At 32.6% G+C, this 20,722-nt stretch overlaps 1 pseudogene; it reads right to left on the reverse strand.

Moving 5' to 3' along the window:
* Positions 1–1,512: 1,512 nt before the first annotated feature.
* Positions 1,513–18,781, reverse strand: LOC133672806 (uncharacterized; annotated as a pseudogene).
* Positions 18,782–20,722: the final 1,941 nt, after the last annotated feature.

Consider the following 20,722-nt stretch of genomic DNA (forward strand, 5'->3'; position numbering starts at 1 on the left):
TCATATTTTTAAGGGTCAAATTGTAACTTTGTCAAATTAGAGGACTAAACTAAAAATATCATAAATTCATGAAAATAGTGGAATTCTGTCCATAATTCATCCTCATTTCTATCCAGAATCTCAAATTATGCTATAGGGACCATTTTGGAGTTTTATTAAATTTTTAGGGTCAAGTGTAATTTTCATAAAATAAGGGACCAAACCAAACTTTTATCGTCTTCAACCTCAAAACCATAATTTCCAAAGATTAACTACTGTTATCTCAAGATGTCTAACTCAAATTCACCGTTTAAATAAAATTATAACTCAAAATCATCATCTTTACCTATAATCTTCCAAAATCAACTAAACAATTCATTACCCATAACAATCAATCCATAACATTCAAATCAATTCATCAATAAACCCAAAACACAATATTCAAAACCCTAACATTCAACAAAAAATAAATTTAAAGCTCAAATAACACACATTTATACATTTAAAAAAATCTAAATCTTACCTTTAAACTTATTTTCTCCAACTCCCTTCTATTTCCCTTATCTTTCCCTCTTTTCTCTTCTTCTTCTTCTTTATCCCTTCTCTCCTATCGTCCCTCACACTAAAATTTCAGATCCCTTTTTTTTTCTCTTTTTTTTATATACTTATTATGTTTATTCAATTACCACAATACCTCTTATTCATTTATACTCACTTTTAAGCCTTTAAGGGCTTTATTGTTTTTTCTTACTCATTTATTTCAAAACGTCACACAATATATATGATGACAACGTTTACCTTGATCTCTTTGTGATTCTCCATGCTAGACTTTTCTGCTAGATAAAGACCCAACTCGTCATAGAATCTTATGTTTATAGTAATTTGAGGTCAATAAGGACCCTAAATTAGGTTTATAAATTATTATTCGAGATTTGTTATATTTTTCTAATTGATTTAGAATTTTTTCTATCAAATTTATAAATCTTTTATTATTTTTCTAGCTTTGGTTAGGATATCTTTTCTAGTATATAAGTACTACTAGGCTAGAAGAGCTTTAATCTTTAGTGTTCAATGGAGAAAATATATATTGAGTAATAAAAACTTGAATTGGGATTATTGCAATTGATATTCTTTTTAGAAAATTCTATCTTTCTTTATATTTATTGTCTTTCTTGTGTTATTCCCTGTGTTGTTTCTGTTTGCATCAGAAGAGGTCTTTAAGAGCAATAGGAGTGGCAAAAAATAATCAAAGATAAGCCACTTTGATGGATACCAGGAAACATAAAAACAACATTGTCATCAGTCAATCATCACTGTAGCATCAATGGTCATCTATAAAAGATTAACACGAGAGTTATTTAATTTCATTTTACATTCAATTCACTATACTTGTATTCAATCTTTGAAACAAAGAACCTAGGGTACCAAAAAAATGAATTATCTGAGATCATATTGCAATATATATATATATCCCTAGTGTAATATATATATTACACTAGTTTAGTTTTGATCACTTCAGGCTAAAGAATTTTGTCACCAAACACCAGAAGTGGCCTCCTTTGTAATGAGGTCAATGCCATGAACCAAAAGTTCCAAATTAGGAGCAAAGCTTGCCTCAAAATGAATCTTTCTCCCTGATTAGTACTTAAAAGTGCATTTTTATCAAGGTTTTATATCATCATTTTGCACTTGAAGTATCAATAACTCCTTAACTAAAGCGTGTTTTATAATAACATATCTAATTATATAAGATACCTTTAATTTATGGTAAATGTTCATCTTAAATGCAGGCCTATCACATAAATGAAAGAATTGATTGATGAGTTGAAGTATTGAAATTGAAAGGACAAAAAGATGGCCAAAGAGATGCTGGTGCAGTCCAAACTGGAACACAGTTCGGTAATTGGGTCATATCTGGAGCTGTAGATCTTGGATTTAGGTCCATTTTATATGGATGGAAAGATAAGACATAGGCCTAGAACTTTCATTTGGAGCCCAAGATTTAACAAGGCCGTTTTCAAGTCCAAATTGTAGCAACAAAGAAGAAGTCCGAATCTGTCCTGCAGCCCAGACACTGTTCAGTGTTCAGCCCATATCTCGAGTTCTAGAAGTCCAAATGATCTCAAATTTTTACCCTGGAAAGATGAGACAATTTCCTAGAACTTTCATGATTCAAGTTTGTTCAAATTATGACGTCATCAATGACGTTTTTGGCAGACAAGAAGATAAGAATTGTCACCAAGTCAAGATGTGGCCACCCACTCATCAATTAGTCAACAAATCAATAGTTCCGAATTTTGGCCTATAAAAGGAGGCATTTTCCATGTATTTAGGCATCTTGGTTTTCAGATCAAGATCATGCTCTTGCTTTCTCTCTTTATATTTTGTAATGCTTAAGTTTTGCTTATATTAATCTCTTGCTTATGCTTTTCATTTCTTTTCCTTGTTTATTTATGTTTCTTTCTTTCATTATGTCTAGCTAAATTAATTATGTCAAGGTGAAAAGGGTACACTAATGGTGTAAGAATAAGTATAATATAAACTTAACATGGACCTTAATGTTGGATACTAACATGCTTTATATTTGTTATCTTGTTCACTTTTAATACTTTGCTTGTTAAATGGTTAATCTAGATTTATGTTGTATAACACTTGGTACAACAAATACTTGGCACTTTCATAGCCCATACTGTATGGTATAACCGACACCTGAGCTATGAAAGGAACTTGATTTGTTGTTAACATAAGTTATAATCATGAATGCCTGAAAACACTTACAAGTATTAGCATTATTCGAATAAGATAGCTAATGTAATCATGTTAACAATTTATAATCTGATTGGAACCTCCTTTGTGTGTGGTTTCCAATTGAATAATAAGGGTTTATACTATACTTGTTTGAAGTACCATTAGTGGATCCTCTAACCTTGACATTTGTTGTTATCATTGTTTAATCCTTACGTTAATCTTTCATCTCAAAGTTCTCATCAACTTCTTCCTCTTCTTCACTGTTATTATTATTGTTGTTGTTGTTGTTGTTGTTATTGTTACTTTTGTATTATTGTTATCTATAATTTATACAATTAACCTCCCTGTGGTTCGACCCCGGTCTTGCCGGGTTATTTATTACTTCGACACTCCTGCACTTGGGAGAAGACATCAATCTTTTGGTCGTGTCAAGTTTTTGGCGCCGTTGCCGGGGAGGTAAATTCTTGTACAAATTATAGTATTTATTTTATTTTCTCTTTTCTCTTTTCTCTTTTTCTTGTATCTAACTTTGTTTCTTTTGTTTTGTTTCTCTTTCTTTTATTTTCTTCTTCCTTTTATTCTCTTCTTACACGTGCATGAGAGTGTGGTCACGTACATTAAGTGGTAGACTTTGTAGGGTATCCTCATCATTTTCAGAAAATATGGCTGAAGAAGATAACCAATCACTTCATAATGAGAATAATGAGAATATTCGGGTTAGAACTCTTAGAGACCACATGAATCCCACAAGAACAAGTGCACCCTCATGCATAGTTTTTCCTCCTGATGCATCTCATTTTAATTTTAAGACAGGCATTATTCAACTTTTACCGTCTTTTCATGGCTTAGATTTAGAAAATCCATACTTGCATTTAAGGGAATTTGAGGAGGTTTGCAACACATATAATGACTCGAATTGTAGCATGAACACCATTAGATTGAAGCTTTTTCCTTTTTCATTAAAAGATAAAGCTAAAACATGGCTACAAAATTTGAGACCTGGATCCATTCGTGCTTGGGATGAAATGCAACAACAATTTTTAAAGAAGTTTTTTCCATCCCACAGAACAAACTCTTTCAAAAGACAAATCATTACTTTCTCTCAAAAACCAGGAGAAACATTTTATCAATGTTGGGATAGGTATCGAGACTTACTTAATACTTGCCCCCATCATGGTTTTGAAACATGGAGATTAGTTTCACATTTTTATGAAGGGTTAACTCCTAGAGATAGGCAAATGGTTGAATTAATGTGCAATGGAACTTTTGAGGATAAAGACCCTAATGAAGCAATGGAATACCTAGACTTGCTAGCTGAAAATGCGCAAAATTGGGACACCACAGGTACTTATGAGGCACCAAGTAAAACCCAACCTCATACATCTAGTGGAGGTATATACAACCTTAGGGAAGATCATGACCTCCAAGCCAAGTTTGCATCTTTAGCTAGAAAGGTTGAGGCACTAGAATTAAAAAAGAGTGGTCAATTAAAATCTGTTCAAGACATTGCATGTCAAATTTGTGAAACCAACGAACATTCAACCAATGACTGTCCAACCTTGCCTTCTTTTAAAGAATGTCTCCATGAACAAGCCCATGCATTAAACAGTTTTCAAAGGTCCAACCATAACCCATATTCGCAAACATATAACCCTGGTTGGAGAAATCATCCAAATTTCAGTTGGAAGAGTGAGAACAATAATGCTCAAACTTCACAGCCACCGTTTCAAGCACATCATAATTTCCAAAATTCTCATGGATATGCACCTCCTTATGCTCCACCTCCTAGAAGAAATCTTGAGGAAACATTGCATGCATTTATGGAAAAGCAAGAGGCAATTAACACTCAACTTGCTCAAAGCATGACAGATTTTAAAGATACTCTTGCAAAATTGACATCTGTTCTCAGTTTCCAAGAGAAAGGTAAGTTTCCTTCTCAACCACAACAAAATCCAAATGGGCAATACAATTTGAATGCAGGTAGTTCGGGAAGCCAACACATTGATCACGTCAAATCAGTCATCACTCTTCGCAGTGGTAAGGTTATTGAAAAACCCACTCTTGAACCTTGTGAGAATGATGATGAGTCAATCTCTGAGGGTAAGGAAGGGGTTGAATCTGATCATTGCAAAGAAAAGACTGATTCTCCGCCAGCACTTCCATTTCCTCATGCCATGACTAAACAAAGGAAAGTCAATCACAACTCTGAAATCTTTGAAACTTTCAAACAGGTAAGGATCAATATACCTTTGCTGGATGCTATTAAACAGGTTCCTTCTTATGCTAAATTTTTGAAAGATCTGTGCACTGTGAAGAGAAGACTGAATGTGAAAAAGAAAGCCTTTTTAGCCGAACAAGTAAGTGCCATTCTTCAGAACAATAATGCTTTGAAATATAAAGACCCTGGTTGTCCTACAATTTCTTGCTTTATTGGAGAACATAAAATTGAAAGAGCCTTACTTGATCTTGGAGCTAGTGTGAATTTACTTCCATATTCAGTTTTTCAAAGTCTCAATCTAGGTGAGTTAAAACCAACTTCTGTAACTCTTTTACTTGCCGATAGATCTGTAAAAGTGCCTAGAGGAATAGTTGAAGATGTGTTAGTACAAGTCGATAAGTTCATTTATCCTGTGGATTTTATTGTCTTGGACACACAACCTGTTGAAGCATGCAATTCATTTCCTGTTATTTTAGGACGTCCATTTCTTGCAACTTCTAATGCATTGATTAATTGTAGGAATGGACTGATGAAGCTATCATTTGGGAACATGACATTGGAGATGAATATTTTCAACATTTGCAAGCAACCTCGAGATGATAATGATTTACAAGAAGTAGATTTTATTGAAGAATTGGTTTATGATCAATTTGAATCTACTTTGAGTAATACTGAGTTTGATGAATTTGAAGATTTGCAAATGACTTATTCTCAGGAAGAAATCACGGATGAAAAAGGCATTGAAAATGTTGATGCGAATCTTTTGTCAAGAGTGACAACAGATTCGATATCTAACATCACACCAACCGATGATTACTTTCCTGACAAATCCTTACTTTCTCTTAGTTCAATGCCTTGGGTTGCTAAAAATATCAATTTCCTTGCCTCAGGAGACTTGCCAACTCATTGGAGTACCGAAGACAAAGGTAAGTTTTTGAACGAAGTGAAGCAATTTTATTGGGATGACCCTAACTTATTCAAACATTGTCCTGATCAAATATTTCAAAGATGCATTGCGGACAATGAGGTAAGTAGTGTCATTAAATTTTGTCATTCTGAAGCATGTGGGAGTCATTTCTCGTCAAAAAAGACCATTGCGAAAATCTTTCAAAATGGATTTTATTGGCCCACCATGTTCAAAGACACACATGCATTCTGCAAAACTTGTGAAAATTGTCAAAAAGTTGATACTGGTCAAAAAGTTTTGCTTTATAATTCTCGACTCCATTTATTTCCTGGAAAGTTAAGATCAAGATGGAGTGGTCCATTTATTGAGAAACATGTGTATCCTTATAGGGCCTTTGATATTGAGAATCCAAAGAATGACAATGTTTCTAAGAGAAATGGACATCGTTTGAAAACTTACTTTGATAATTTTCCTAGTGAAAATGAATCCATTGGTTTGAATGATCCTGTAGATAAAGGTTGATTATTTTGTTTTTCTCACATTGTTTTTGTGTTTCCTTTTGGTGTGACTCTTGTTTTACTAGTCTCTCATCCCGGTCAAATGGCGGACAACGGTACTCCGTGACTTCAGTCGGTTCTTTCAGTTTCCCATAATAACTAATATCTGTATATATTTGTGCAATTCTTTGCTCTTTCTCTCTTCTTTGAATCTCTTCTCCAATTCTCATTTCAAAATGGACACCATTCTTGAAAAATTGAAAAAGTACTTTCCCGCTCTGCCTCAGAATGCGATTACAAAAATTTATCGTGCTAGGTGTGCAAGATCGAAGTTGTTAATGGATCATGGAATTCCTGAAGATATTCGTTGGTTGATTGAAGCAAAGGTCCGATTATCAGGTGAGTCCTCCAATTCTTTCATTTCACACATGCCTGGAACAGGTAAAAGCACTTTTGCAAAGAAACGTCGTGCAAAACGACTGAAAGTCTGTCACCGATGTGCCAGATGGACTTGTAATGCAACATGTCGTTCTTTAGGAATGGTATCTATAAACCGTGAAGATAAAATACAATTCATTAAGGATGGCCTGAGTAAGGGGTCTTTAGATAATCTTTTGTTGACCCTTGAGACGCATCCTAGTGGAGATGTGCATCGTGCAATTCATGATTTATGGCCCCATTTTCATAAAGAACATGATAGACTTAGTCTTGGGAATCTGACTAAAAAAGACCCTGTTTGCCAGTTTTTAAGAAAACTGGATGGGAAGCCTATCCCCGACCCATAGAGGGCGTTTAAGCCGTTCTTGGACGTAAAACCAAGGAAAGATGTGAGCCACAATCACAACTACCTGTACATACACATGCTTTTTCAAAATAAATAAATAAATAAATAAAGAGAGAGAAAGAGTGTGAGACTCCAGCTGGCCTACATATAGGTGGTATGATTGCATCTTCAATTTCTCATCTATAAAATCTTCTCTTCCTTCCCCTCATTTCTACTTATCCCTTACATTAGACAGATATAGAAGTGTGTAGAAATGGCAGGTCCCTCAAGTTATCACATCTAAAATATTTGTGTTTTCGGTGGATCCAGTCCTGGGAAGGAAATAGCTTTTTTAGAAGCAGCAAATCATCTTGGTCAGGTACTAGCTGAGAAAAAGATTCATTTAGTGTATGGGGGAGGCAGCCTTGGGTTAATGGGGGGTGTGGCAATAGCTGCATTTTTAGGAGGTAGTCAAGTTTTGGGGGTCGTCCCCGAAGCTTTAACAAAAGGGGACATCATTGGAAGAACAATTGGAGAGGAACTACAGGTCTCCACAATGTTTGATCGAATGAATACAATGTTTAACCATGCTGATGCCTTCATTGCCTTACCAGGTGGTCTGGGCACATTGGAAGAGATCTTTCATATTTCCTCTTGGGCCCAACTTCACATTCACTATAAACCTATAGGTTTGCTCAATGTTAATGGTTTTTATGATACTTTGTTGTCTTTTCTTGATCAAGCTGTGGAACAGGAATTTCTAACATCTTCAGCACGACAAATCATAATCTCTGCTGCTACGGCTGAACAATTGATCGACAAACTACAATCTTTCACCCCTGTAATTGATCCTTCCATGAGTCGCATCAATTGGTCAACTACAGAAAGCCGTAAAAAGCTTAGATTGGATTTGAGCCTTCGTTTGTGAATCCTTGTGTTTTTTGGTTTTATTTCTAACATAGTATTTTGTTTGTTATTTTTTATATTTGTTTAAGTGTGTTTCAGGTTTGTCAGTGTTCGTTGTTTCAGGTGATGTCTTCTATACTCTATCTTTCTACCTTAGAACATTGAGGACAATGTCTCGTTTTGGTTGGGGGGAGAGGGTAGTAGTAATTAAAAAAAAAAAAAAAAACCAACTAACTGTTTTTGTTTAAAAACCATTGGGCAAAACTGTTATTACTAGGATGGTAGAGTAAGGGGGAATGACTCTTGAGACGCATCTTAGTAAACATTTTCTAATGGTTATTTGCAATATTCATAACAAGGCCTATTAGAATACTTCTTGAAATATTCAGGTTTACAAACTCTCGCATTGCTATCACTTAATTCTGCTCATATACTCATTTAACAAGTATTCGTAAACCTTCATTTTCACACACACACTTTAACATATGATTGTGGGTTGCACATTGGATTATTACATTATTTATGTTCTTTTGTTAAAGGTAACAACTAAGGGATAGGGATAGTCTATAATTTGCAAAAAAAGAAAACAAAAAAAAAAGAAAAAAAAAAGAAAAAAAAAAGAGAAAATGATGATAATAAAAACGTAGATAAGTTTGATTTCGTAGCCTCCCTAACCTAAGCAATTAAGCCCGAAGGGGTGTTTTAACACCTAATACCCTAAAGTCAACTGACTTGGGAGCTATTGGCCCAAAGCTTGTTACATGGGTTAAGGAGAAAAGCTTAAGGGAATCAAACATTGCACTATCTACGTATCAGTATCTGCAACCCGAGTTACTAAGCTCGTAGGGGTGTCTCAACACCTAATGCCCTAAGATCAACTGGTCTGGGAGTCATTAGCCGAAAGCTCGTTACATGGGTTAAAGATGCATTGTGTTTTATGTTATATGTATAGATATTAAAAAAAAAAGAGTAAAATAAAATAAAATAATCCCAACCCAAGGAAGTTAACCTTAAACATTAGAACAAAATATTGTTTTCTTCCAACAAAAGCCACATCATCTATGTTTCATACATTGAGCACATAACAAGGAAGGTTTATTAATATTTTGTTTAAGAGGTATTGAGCAGATATATAAAATTTAATGAGAGTTTGTTTATCTGGATAGATTAATGGAAGTTGAATGATGAATGCCTTGCTTTGTGGATTTTGCAAATTGTTTTTCTATTTTAACGCTTTAATTACTAGGGACTAGTAATAAGCTGGTTGGGGGGTGTGATTAGTACTTAAAAGTGCATTTTTATCAAGGTTTTATATCATCATTTTGCACTTGAAGTATCAATAACTCCTTAACTAAAGCGTGTTTTATAATAACATATCTAATTATATAAGATACCTTTAATTTATGGTAAATGTTCATCTTAAATGCAGGCCTATCACATAAATGAAAGAATTGATTGATGAGTTGAAGTATTGAAATTGAAAGGACAAAAAGATGGCCAAAGAGATGTTGGTGCAGTCCAAACTGGAACACAGTTCGGTAATTGGGTCATATCTGGAGCTGTAGATCTTGGATTTAGGTCCATTTTATATGGATGGAAAGATAAGACATAGGCCTAGAACTTTCATTTGGAGCCCAAGATTTAACAAGGCCGTTTTCAAGTCCAAATTGTAGCAACAAAGAAGAAGTCCGAATCTGTCCTGCAGCCCAGACACTGTTCAGTGTTCAGCCCATATCTCGAGTTCTAGAAGTCCAAATGATCTCAAATTTTTACCCTGGAAAGATGAGACAATTTCCTAGAACTTTCATGATTCAAGTTTGTTCAAATTATGACGTCATCAATGACGTTTTTGGCAGACAAGAAGATAAGAATTGTCACCAAGTCAAGATGTGGCCACCCACTCATCAATTAGTCAACAAATCAATAGTTCCGAATTTTGGCCTATAAAAGGAGGCATTTGCCATGTATTTAGGCATCTTGGTTTTCAGATCAAGATCATGCTCTTGCTTTCTCTCTTTATATTTTGTAATGCTTAAGTTTTGCTTATATTAATCTCTTGCTTATGCTTTTCATTTCTTTTCCTTGTTTATTTATGTTTCTTTCTTTCATTATGTCTAGCTAAATTAATTATGTCAAGGTGAAAAGGGTACACTAATGGTGTAAGAATAAGTATAATATAAACTTAACATGGACCTTAATGTTGGATACTAACATGCTTTATATTTGTTATCTTGTTCACTTTTAATACTTTGCTTGTTAAATGGTTAATCTAGATTTATGTTGTATAACACTTGGTACAACAAATACTTGGCACTTTCATAGCCCATACTGTATGGTATAACCGACACCTGAGCTATGAAAGGAACTTGATTTGTTGTTAACATAAGTTATAATCATGAATGCCTGAAAACACTTACAAGTATTAGCATTATTCGAATAAGATAGCTAATGTAATCATGTTAACAATTTATAATCTGATTGGAACCTCCTTTGTGTGTGGTTTCCAATTGAATAATAAGGGTTTATACTATACTTGTTTGAAGTACCATTAGTGGATCCTCTAACCTTGACATTTGTTGTTATCATTGTTTAATCCTTACGTTAATCTTTCATCTCAAAGTTCTCATCAACTTCTTCCTCTTCTTCACTGTTATTATTATTGTTGTTGTTGTTGTTGTTATTGTTACTTTTGTATTATTGTTATCTATAATTTATACAATTAACCTCCCTGTGGTTCGACCCCGGTCTTGCCGGGTTATTTATTACTTCGACACTCCTGCACTTGGGAGAAGACATCAATCTTTTGGTCGTGTCACTCCCTGACTAAGTCAACACCCTGAAAACTATCTCATTTCCAGCCTCATTCACCTTTCTTTTATTCTTCAAAAAGGTTGGACTTTGTCCTTCCATTGATTCCTTACACACCATATTCCTTCGATTCAACTTTCCCCATGTTAACAAGCCAGATTTGAGCATCCAAACTGTTAGTTATCGGGTTAGACCTGGTCTGCCCATGAGGGATGGACGTGATCTAAATGTTTAGAGGAGTTACTAAAAGAAAAAACCGTTAATATATATATAGGGACATAACCTATATTAAGATATAGTTTATACTTTGAAAGATAATGGTTCTCTCTTTATTTTCTCTTATTTTTTACTCTTTAAATTAACTTGACAAGATTTATAAAGACGTTCCTACTGTGGAATATCTTTTTGGTTCTAGTAATTGAAGTTGCACTGAAGCAATTGATCTAGAGACAAGAAAGTGAATTCTCAAATCACCAATAAGTTTCCTTTAAATCTACAATGGTATCAGAACATGATTTTAAGATGTGTTTTCTATTAGATTTTATGCAATACATTTATTACTGTACAAATGTTTTTTTTCTGATATATATGAATACATGTTAGTTCTTTGTTTGCATCGATGACTGCACCATGTATTATTTAAAAGAGGGATTCTAAAAATGTTTGTCAAATTTGCATTTCGGAAAACAAAAACATTGGCTTTTGACTATATTGATTGTATCATAAATTTTTCGTTTCTAATTGTTTTTTTTTTAATAATTGCTTCAAAATGGCAGTTGTGTAACTACCATATGGTTTTAAAAAACAATATATGGCTATGATGGCATTTTGCATTATTAGCATAAATACTTTTTATTATTATTTTTTAAATTCATTAATTTAAGATAATTAATTAAAATTTTAAAATTAATTAATCTTATAATTATGCATCACATCTCCTGTCAAATTGCTTAAATAATTTGAATGAAGAGTTGTTTTTTAAACTCTATAGACAAATTGGTTTGAAATGTATGCCTTTAAACTCTACAGACATACTGGTTTGAAGAGATGTGCCTCTAAATTTTATAGACACATTAGTCTAAAAGAAGGTTACTTTATTTATAAATATCAGTTTGATGTTGACAGGAAAAAAAACATTCTTCTCTCCCTAATTTTACTCTAAAAACTCTCTATTTATATTTATCAGAAACAAAACAGAACTTCTTAATAAACTTATAGAAGTTTCTATCTATAAGTTCAAGGCTTTGTTGTATCCTGAAGGTATATTGCTTTAACCCTACAACAAATATAGTGAGGGCAATTAATACCTTAAAGATAGTGATTTTCACACGTCAAAACCTATTTGTTATACCCTTGATTATTATATTTTTAGGGGACAGCTAACAACAAATTGAATATTTATTGGGTTATACCATTAATCATGTTCATAAAATTCAAGAGCACATTGATTATATGTATCATTGGATGAGTAAACTAGCTATGAGTGGTGTTTACAAGTTCTACATGGAACATCAAATGTTAATCGTTCTCAATTCTCTACCTGAGAAATGGATGTCAGTGCAATTATAATTAGAATATAGGCTTCAACAATCTCGTTGATGAAATGTTGCTTGAGATGAAACGTTAGTATACCGAAAAGGGTATACGATGCATTGGAAGAAGCGCAGGTCATTTAGATGCTGCTTCTAAATTCATTTCATGGTTCGACCAGAATGAACTTTGAGGAGATGAATTTGATAAAGTAGATGGCGTAATTCGAGACCCTAATTATGTACCTGCAATATAAAATAATTCTGAAATTTTTTATTCTTAATTTTTTATTTTTATTATTATTTCAGTATTTTTTTTATTAAGATAATTGGTTGACTTTTTTTTGTTAAACTGCATATTTTTTTGTAATTTAAGGTTTAATTACATTATATCCATGTATATGAAAATATCTACAATTTGATCAATGGGAGTTGTTAATTGAAACTAATAATTATAATTTTTTCACTCATTTAAATTTCTAATAATAATTAGACTATACAAATGGAAATTGATTAAGTGTTTAACATTATTTTTATTTTTATTATATGTGTTAGATTATTATTTATTTAATTTAGAATAGAGTAGCAATAAATGTCATTTAAATTGTACTAGATACTAATATTTGTAATTGGTATCAATAACGCTTGATATGGCTACATCTAAGAGTATTATTACTGATTTGAACCATGGAAACAAACTATGTGAAAAGAATTACGATGATTGGCATCGTAACATTGAGTATCTCCTAGAAAGCAAGAAATGTTGGAAACAATTACACAACAGATGGTTGAACCTGAGCAAGGAAACACTACTCAGCACACGTTTAATATGGAAGCATATCAAACCTATAAGCACAAAGAACATGTAGCTCGCATTTTGATGTTGAGCAATATGAGAAATGATAGAATGTTGTATTTTGAAAGTCATCGTTCAGCCCAACCAGTTTGGGATGCTATGAAGATTTAGTATGGAGAACCTCCACTACTAGATTTTGTCAATTAACCCTCAAATTTGACGGTTACAAGAAGCGCAAAAATCAGATGATGAGGCAGCATCTTACAATCATGTCTAACATGATCAGTGAATTAAGGGATGTTAGGTATGAGATGATTAATGGACAACAAGTCTAAGTTTCGATCCGCTTTTTGCCAAGCAATTGGAAACACATGTGTGTTAACCTTACCCACAATAACAACATCAAGATATTTGATGATATTGCTCGTCATGTTGAGCTTGAAGAAAATTGACTTCACGCTGAGAAGCCTGTAAATGAGCTTTCATATCTAGGACTAAGATGCGAGGAGCATATGGCTCTAAACATAAAAAGGGCAAGGGTAAGGGACATAAACCAAATTGTGGGAAACATGGCGGTAAGAAAGGCAAAAATATGAATTGTTTCAATTGTGGTAAACCTGATCACTTTGCTCGTAATTGCACTGAGCCAAAGGTAATGTTTAACGACAATCATCCATCTAACTTATACGTTAACGGTTGTTTAATGCTTGTTGAATCTGTTCCCTTTTGGATTGTAGACTCAGAAGCAATCGACTATATAGCAACGGATCTAACAACCTTTATGGTATTTTGTCGAATTTCAAAGGGAAGTAAATACATATACATATGAAATAATGCTTTCACTGTTGTGCTTAGGATTGATACCTGCAAAATGGATTTGCGGGGCAGACGCACACTTTATCTTTATGATGTACAGAAGTTTAACAAAATCTTGTGTTTGTTCTTGTTTTACTATAATTGGGCTTTTATATTGTATTTGTTGGTTGTTGTGTGAAAAATATATCTGGATAAAATTTTTTATGGTTATGATTTTGTATTAAATAGTTTTATGGTGTTAGACACCGTTAATGCATCTATTAAGGATGACACTTCTATTTATGTTGTTCAAAGTTCCAGCAGTACTAATAATAGTGATATCATGTTATTCATTATTTTTTTATGAAATATATTGTGATTATCGTATAGTAAAATTTGTTAAAGTATATCGCTAGACTTGTATTAGCTCACTCACATGAGCAATCACCTCTAACACTTGTAAGGTGGGTAGAGATGATACTATTTGAGTTTTAATACTCAATAAGCGACATTGGCACGGTGGGAGCAATTTTAACTCAAAGTAATTATTAAAAAGCCACCTTGGTTGGGACCAAGATGATGTTTTTAAATAAAATAATTGACATAAATGAATTCTCACCATTCATATGCCTATTATGATTGAAGTCGAGTATGAAATTATTCATCTGCCACTAATGACAGTGAGCAAATGAGAATTTCTGGTTTGAAGTCTATATTTTTTTAGCGACAAAACTAAGACTCATATGATGTATTTCCTCTAACAAGGAGAGCAACGACATACACTTTTTGTCTTCAAATGAAAAAAGAGTAAGCTCCACTATAGCATGCATTTCATACTATATCTATTGACGACCATTACAGGAATAAAAAATGGATCTCTACTCTTTATTATGTGAGTCCTGGAGATCATGTATAAGATCTCAATATCTTACCCTTTGTGACTTTTAACTATATCATAAGGTGATGTGTAAATGATCGCTACTTTAAGAGTATATCTTATAGTCATTGAATGATTCGATTTAAAGGAATATTCCTAAGAAAATGAGTTAATTCAGATCTGATTGATATGAGAGCGAAAGAAAAGGTAATTTTAATTCTACACCCGTTACTTGTATTCACCAGCCGGGATCATATCACTCAAATATATTTGATATGATTTAGAATATTTGTAATTGTAAGGATGGATTGAGTATGAAATTCATGAGGGATTGAATTATATTCAATCATGTTACTAATATTTGGGGTATACTAGTACACTTTAAGGAGTAACTAATTATGAGGTTGATATCTCTTATATAGCCTATATTAAGTTTCTATATTAGAGTTCATTCCACTATGTGCTTCAGGTTATACGGTATGTTTATTTAGTATGAAATTCTTGTTCAAGTTTGAAATATAATGTATTAGATAGATCTAGTTCTTCATGAGCGAATGGGAGATGTTGGTTATTAGATTAGGTCTGGTCCATCCATGAGGGATGGACCTGATCCAAATGTTTGAGGAGTTACTTTGAAAGATAATGATTCTCTTTTTCTATCTTTTATCTTTTGACTCTTTAAATTAATTTGATAAAATTTATAAAAATATCTGTATTATGAAATATCTCTTTAATTTTAGTAATCGAGTTAACAGTGAAACAATAACTATGAACAAGAAAATGAATTTTCAAATCACCAGCAAATTTTTTAAAAATTTATACGAACAACCTTCACATGCGGGGAACCCCTTGCCTCGCGAGTGTGCTTCCATAGCTCCTCACCGAGTATCACATGTGAACGATCCAAATAATCGAATATCACTCCCTCTGCAGCCTTACATTTACTAATTTTCCTAGCTAGAGATATTGCTGTCTCTCCTCTCAGATTGACAATCCTGCAATCAACACCTCTTTGCAACAAGAGCTTACAGGCATCAGCGTGGCCTTACCTGGAAGCAAGCATGAGGGTGAATGCCCACTGTCATCCACAGAATTTATGGGGAATCCCATTTCAAAAAGCTGAACTATCGCAGGCAAGTTGCCAACACGTGCCGCAAAGTGCAAAGCTCTAACTTCAGAATAACATGTCACTTTGTGAATAAGCACAGCATCGAGCAATATCTCTTCAAATCGATTCCTCAAACTGGAACCGGCGTGATTCTGCAAAAGAGACACCACTGCCTGACAATCCCTGCTCTTCTCACTGATGTCAGCTCTAGCATCAATCAGGAGCCGGAAGGCCTCGGTATGGCCAGCTTTTACTGAAACCATAGTTGGTGTCAAACCAAGACCATCATGTTTAATTATTTCTTCCGTTGAATATTGAAGGATCATCTGTAAAAGCTCTGTATTTCCGATTCCAGCTACAAAGTGCAGCAAAGAAAACACCTCAAGATTGGAGGAGTATACTTTTCTTCCAGTGGTAATAGCCTGTCGAAAAATATCTGCCAAAGAGGACCCAAACACACTTCTTTTTGCCAATTGTACTGCAGTCTCCCCCATTATTGTTGACGAGACCCAAATCAGCTCCCGATAAAATAAGCTCGAGGAAGTAACCAGCTTGATCAGCTTTGGCAGCCAACATCAAGGCTGTGTCACCAGTTTCGGTCCTTGAATCAACTTGATAACCATACAACAAACAATAGAGAATTGGGTTAACCAGATGCTTCCAGTTGAAAATTAGACTAGCCAAAATACTCAATTTGCACCTGGATTAAGGTGGTGGCAACATCAACAAATCCGCGGCAGCTAAATTCTGCCATTTTTGTTTTGTTTATACCCTTGTTTAGCCTCCAATTAAGCACGAAAAAGCATTTCATAATTATAGCAGCGCAAATTACACAAACTTTTAATAATTAGGTGATAATTAACCATTAAACAGAGAAGAGAAGTCTCAAAAAAATCGAAACAAAAATTTTTAGAGTCTCAGCAAACAAGGGAGCTAGCTATTCACAGTTAGGAAAAGAAATATCTACATGAAGTAGAAGAAAACCATTCATAAAATTTGCAAGCCAAATTTTTTTTAAAAAAATCATACCAGCAATGTCAAGACCCAGATTCTGGGTCCGTGACTAGCAATGCAATAGCAGTGCTATGAGGACGCTTTATCTATGTTAAACCTCAAACATAATTCTCATAAAACAAATTATATAAAATTTCACAGTATTTCGTAAAGTTTCAAAATATTCTTCAAAACCAATAAAATCAAATAATACTTATTACAATATAAAAATCTAAACTTTAAAAAAACAATGTAATAGTAGAGCTAAGATATCAAATTAAAACTAAAAGAAAAATCTCATGGAAACAAGGCATACCAACCAAAAATGATGAAGAAGCAATAACTCTCAACAAAGTCAACATGTTAACAGAAGTTAAGAATCTCTCTCACCAGCTAGATATACAGACTATTATATGCATATAGACTAACTACTCTCTATTAGTATGGAATTTCTAACAAGTATCCTAATATCTAGACATAACAGATATTCACATGATTATTAAAGCAAATTAATATTATATCGAATAGAATTTAATTCAACAAAATAAGAATATAAATTCAAAAATTGATGAATACTTGGAAAATAAAATAAAATATATAAATATTCTAGAATTAATCAAATATATATATATATATATATATATATATATATATATATATATATATATATATATATATATATTACATGCATATTAAAGATCATCTCACTCACTCAGAAAACGAAGTCAAAAGACAAACAGATGTAGAATTGGAGACTACTAAGAATCACTAAGAGAAATGTCAACAGAACCTATAATGAATACAGAAATTACTCAAAAATAACTCATAAAAGATAACATAAAAGATTACAACTCTAAGATTATAGACCAAAACATAATTATAGAACTGATACATATCTACCCAATTAATCTTGAATATATATCAAATTGATTGAACCTAAAAGAATCAATCAATCACTACTGCTCGATCAACTGGTCAACCGAAATTGACCAATCGGTCGACCGAGACCATCAGGCAAATCACTCGACCAAAATTGACCAACTGATTGATGGGGACCATCAGGCTAACCAGTCGACTGGTTGATGGGGATTTAAAAATCCTGATCTCCCAGTCTCTCAAACTACAAATCCTAAAAAAATCGACATGTTTTTCAAAAACCTATAATTCCAGATCCCATATCAAACGATTTAAGTCAAATTAATTCCCTAAAACATCAATTAAACATTTTAAATCATCCAAACTCTAAAATCAAACTTAACTAACATATTCAAGTATAAAAACATCATGATCTTATTTTAGAAACCCTTATTTGTAACTTTGACTTCTTCTTTCCTTTCTTCTTCCTCCTTTCTCTTCTTTTTCCTTCTTCCCCTCTTCTTTTCTTTCAGTTCTCTATCTGAAGAGAACCGATCTTCTTCTTTTCTTTTTTTTTTCTTTCTATTTATATTTATCAAAACATAATAAGAAAATACTCAAAATGACCTTCAAATATTTATACCCTTAATTACTCATCAAAGGATATAAATGCCTTTTCCAATCCATTATTTTCAACATATTACAAGCAATTGCCTGGAAACTTCAACATGACCTCAATGAGTAGCAGCAAAAAGTGGAGTGACATCAGTGACAAAATCCCTTTAATGAATCTCAATCTCATCAGCCTCTTCCTCTCTCAACACTGTCTCAACACTTCACTTTCAAGCTTATTGTCCTTGTATAATTAACATCTACTGTTTTAGACTTCAAACTCTCTGTCACAAACTCTACATCTCCACTCAAAGCAGCCTCTATCAGTCTTTGAGATGGCACTGCAAGCTCATCCCTCTCACTCCCATAGACATAACTGTACCTTACCATTGTCACACTTTCGCTGAACCAGTCCTAGAAAACATGAAAGAACCCAGAAGTGGATTTCACTTTCTAAAGCCAAAATGTAGCCAAAGACAATAATGTAAGCAGCATTAGTTTAATATAGTAATAAAAGATGCTGAGGTTAGATAAGTATTAAATGAAGAAGTTTAGATTTGATCAAATCATTCAGTTTTCTTATGTTTAATACTTCTAAATTAAACAAAACAAATTAATACATCAATATTTATTATTATTGTTTCTTGTTGTGACTATACCAAGCTGTCTCACTAATAATTAGTGTTATAATGACTTATCAATCCAGTTCCTAAATATTTATATTGAGATTAGATTTTAAATTAAATTGAGTAAAAATTAATTTGATATGATTCTCAATTGACTCAGTAAATTAACATATTACTTGATGGATCCAATCAAATTCTAAAAATCAAAATGAGGTTGTTGTAAATTTATTTTTAAAAAATTTTAAATCAATATTTTTTTTATTAATTTACGTTAACTCATCTAACATGTAACTTAAATTTTAAACAAAATATTAATTAGACGGTTTAAAAACTTTGATAAATTAGATATGATAGCCAAGTTAGCATCTAAGCTTTAAAATTAAAGAGAGGATAGAATGGAATGATATGAAAAACCAAATAATATGTGAGCATGAAGCAACTTTAAATGCAATCATGTACAATAATTGGGCTCATAATTAGGGCAAGCAAAATATAAGATCGCCAACAAATGATGATGGGAATAGTGAGTGCACTATTTGCTGATTGGGTGTTTGACATAAATGGAAAGAGAAAAATCAAAAGGTAAAGGAAACAAAAAGGGAGGAGGTGGGTAGCAACATTGTACCTTGAGTTATGTCCTTTCGTTGATTATTCCTAAATACGATGGATCTGTAGCCACTTAAAGTAATGGAAAAGCACAGAAAGAGAATCCTAGATGTGCAAAAATAGTAGCATGGGAAGACGGCATCGTCTTGATGTTCACTTGAATACGATAAGGATAATATCCTGTTTGTTTTTATATTTTAAAAATATTTTATTTTTTATGTTAAATTAATATTTTTTTAGTATTTTTAATTCATTTTGATGCGTTGATATCAAAAATAATTTTTAAAAAATAAAAAAAATATTTTAATACTTTTCTAAGTGAAAAAAATTTTGAAAAGCAACCGCAACTACATTTGTTATATATACACATTTTGAAAAGCATTTTTTAATATTTATTTTTATCTTTACGTTAAATTAATATTTTTTTAATGTTTTTAAATCATTTGATGTGCTGATATCAAAAATAATTTTTAAAAAATTAAAAAATATATATTATTTTTAATACTTTTATGGAAAGCATTTTGAAAAGCAACCGCAACCACACTTGTGAGACACACACACACACACACACACACATATATATATATATATATATATATATATAGTTTTTAAATATTTTAAAAGATTTTATTTATAATTAAAAAATCTGATGCTAATAGTGAGTTTTCTTTTTGAAAATAATATAATAGAAAAAATATTTAAAAACATAACACAACTTACTAGCATGCATCGTTTGATGTGTTACACGGGTAGTATATGTTCGACTTGAAAAAATAATTGTCATTCAGGGCGTGTTTGTTTACAGGAAAATAAATTCCTGAAATTCACTTTCCTTGTTTTTCTATGTTTGGTAACAATATGGAAAAGTAGTCAAAGAAAATTGAATTCCAATCAAACTAAAAAAAGCAACGTTACCAAAGGAAAGTGTTTTCCTTCTGTTAAAGAAAGGAAAACACTTTCCTTTTTTTTTCCAGCTCCGTTCATTTTCTCAAATACACAGTCTCTTTTTCTTCAAAATCAATTGGAAGCTGAGCAGGAACAAGAGCATTTTTCTGGACCAATTAATTTCAAGTATTTTTTTCCTCTTTTATTTCCTTCA

Source organism: Populus nigra, chromosome 1 (assembly GCF_951802175.1).
Source record: "Populus nigra chromosome 1, ddPopNigr1.1, whole genome shotgun sequence".
In the NCBI taxonomy this organism is placed as follows: Eukaryota; Viridiplantae; Streptophyta; class Magnoliopsida; order Malpighiales; family Salicaceae; genus Populus; species Populus nigra.